The sequence below is a fragment of the Crocodylus porosus genome, unplaced genomic scaffold (assembly GCF_001723895.1).
Source record: "Crocodylus porosus isolate Cpor-Errol unplaced genomic scaffold, CroPor_comp1, whole genome shotgun sequence".
NCBI classification, from domain to species: Eukaryota; Metazoa; Chordata; order Crocodylia; family Crocodylidae; genus Crocodylus; species Crocodylus porosus.
This window is the reverse complement of record NW_017728915.1, coordinates 10,646,865-10,649,916: the sequence shown is the minus strand read 5'-3', so window position 1 is coordinate 10,649,916 and position 3,052 is coordinate 10,646,865.

Sequence of the window (3,052 nt, the reverse complement as noted above, 5' to 3'; positions counted from 1 at the left end):
TGTACACATAATATAAATGTATTTTTGGGGGGACACCTTATAAAAAGGAACACATACAGCATGTATAGAATGTGTGCATGCCTGGGTTGGTTTAGATTACATAAATGTCAGTATAGATACAAAAAAGAATTAAAAGAGTCAGGTGCCACATTATGGAAGCATAAGTTTTCCCACAAAACACTGTCTTCAGTGTGAAAAACAAAAGAAAAACAGCTGCTGAAGTGGTTTTACCCTAATAAAAACAATAGCAAGTACCAAAGTACTAATTCCCCAAAGATTTACTGCACAAAGATTAGTACAAGAAGCCATGAACATAAGGTTTATGCCAAGGTTTACAAATCACAGAAAGATGTTTTCAACAGTTTTGATTTCAGTTTTTAAATGAGATGTCCCAACAGGGTGAATGGGAGTAGGTTTTAGAGAAACAAGAGGAGACAGAACTTCTGACCTCTTGAAAAGCTGGTGGGAGAAAGGTAGAACTTGTAGTGGCTACTGTGAACACAGTTTAATTTCTCAGGTTGTAAGGGTAATTTAAAATGGTCACGTCTGGTTCTTGTGCAAGTATAAGCTACACAAAGATCTCCGAAGGGCAGGATGCCATAAATAAGGAGAGAACTTGGTTGCATAAGGCCATCTCTCAAAGCTGCACTCAGCTGCAAGATAACAAACAGGTAACAGATTTGTTTTAATATTGACTTGGCTGAGTAAAGGATGACATATACAGTATTGCATTTGTGTCTATTAAAAATTGTTTTGCACTTTAAATCTTGTTGCAGTTTCAGTGTTCATTTGCTTTTTTTAAGGTCAGAGGGGTAAACTTGCTCACAGCATTTATTCAACTTAGCTGGATTTATAAATTGGGAATAAATCAATAATGATACAACAATATAGCTCTTACGTATTAGTAACATAAGGGGGATGCACACAATTGTTGGTGTTGCTTTTATCAGATGATTTAAGAAATTTGCTTTTTAAAAAAGACTAAATTGGTAATAAAATCTGCTGAATCAAGCTTTAGAACAACTGGCTTTATTACTTTATAATTAACATGCTTTCCCTTGGGAATGCTTGCAATTAAATAATTAGCAGTAATGTTACCCAAAGGTGTTCTTTAATGAATTTTCTTAAATTATTGCCACTGTTAACAATAGCTAAAATGGCTCAGTTTTATACTGCTTGCTTGATTGAAACCTGCATATTATTTTGCATACTCTTTAAGCTAAAGACTATATATTTTCTTTTAGTATCATGAATTATTATTATTATTAAGTTGATCTGGAGATTATATCAGCTCCTTTCAGCTACCTGGATTCTTTAAGGCTGTAGGAATTAAACAGACTATGAACAAGTGAGTTCTTCAGGAGGCTACACATTATCTATTGCTTTGAAACTTCTCGCCTTGGCTAGATGCCAAACCTTTGCTTGGGCAAGGCTTCCAGTTTAAATACATGTAGGGAATGGGATGCTAGACATCATGACTTAAAAGAGATTCTTAACATTTGGAAAGATTTGTTTTATCTTGGATTATTCTACGCAAACAAATAAAGGAAGTGGAGAACCTTACACAGAACAAGCAATACTGATCCAGATCATCAAGAGTTCCTATTAATGACATTTCTGCCCACTGAGTTGGAATACGTAAGTAGTGTAAGATCTACCTACATATCTATATTACAATACTAATATGGTAACTCATCCCTTCCTGATTTGAAAAGGATGCACTTTATCATTGTACAAGGGCAGGGCAGGGGGAAGTCAGCTCATATCCAGATCTATACATTTAAGTATATTGTTCCACAATGAAGTACAGAGTCCACATGATTATTTTGCTTTGTTTTGTTTTTTTTTTTATTTAAGATGATCTGAAATATAGTGGGTGTCTGGGCCTCCTCTTATCACTGCTATCTATCCATGCATGGATTGATTCCTGTAATCCTACCACCACAGTTCTTTAAAGTTTATGGGGATAGCCCATGACACCCCACTGGTGCACAAGGAGATTCTGTACTCAGCAGCTTTTTCCAATACTGAAATCCTGCAACAAATCCAGATCTCCATAAAAAAAAGTCTGTTACCTAATAATAGATCTTCATTTGTATGCACAGGTTATGGCTTTAAATACAACACCTGAAAATACTGAAAACATACTATGCATGTTCTTTTTTTGTGCATAAATGCCTACAGATCACTCCCTCACTCCATGGAGAGAATTCTCTCTGGCATAGCGAGTGCAGCTTCTAGCAATAGCATTGTACTAGTTCCCAAGTGAGAAGCCCTGTTTCTTAAAGGTTTATTAGTATTTATTTTTTCTTAAGTGTTGTATTTTCCTGTTTTGAGAAGCAACTGGGGGCCTGCTTTGCTTCAGTGAAGTATTTGACAGAATGGTGATTTCTGGAGACACAGGGCAGCTGGCATAAATAAGAGATAGTGGAGTGGGGGGTGAAGTAGCTTTTCCCAGGCTTGGGGCCAGAAACGAGTGTCTGCGCCCATCCCAAGCCTAACAGAGCCGGGGGTGGGTGTGTTGAGGCTCTCTTTTTTCTGATGCTGCAATAGCTACTCCCCCTAGATCTCAGTGTGTGTGTGTGTCTTTTTTCTGATACTGCAGTAATTACTCCTAAGTCTCAGCAGGCTCCACCACCCGGGCTGGGGCAGAGCTGTCCCCCCTCCCGCAGCTGCATGGCTCGGTGTGGAGGGAGAGGGGTGGGGGGCTGACAGCGCTGCCTGGCTTGTGCCTTGTGCCCTTGTAAACCTGGACGAGGCGGAAAGGAGAAGGTGGCTCTACCTGACTGAGCGCATTTCGTTCCCTGAAGAAACAGGTTAAGTCTGTTTGTTCTCCCGTGGCGTGGGCGTCTCTCCCTCAGATCAGGATCTAGCGCCGTTTGATCACATCCCGGCTTCACTCGCGGCTCTCCAGCGCCACCCTTAGAGAGCCCGAGCAGCTGCAGCCACAGACTGGGGTGGGTTTTTTTAATTGATGCTGCTGGAGGGGGAGCGAGTGCCCATCTGCCACTTGGGAGCGGGCAGCAGAGGGTCAGGGAAGCCGGCCGGGCCC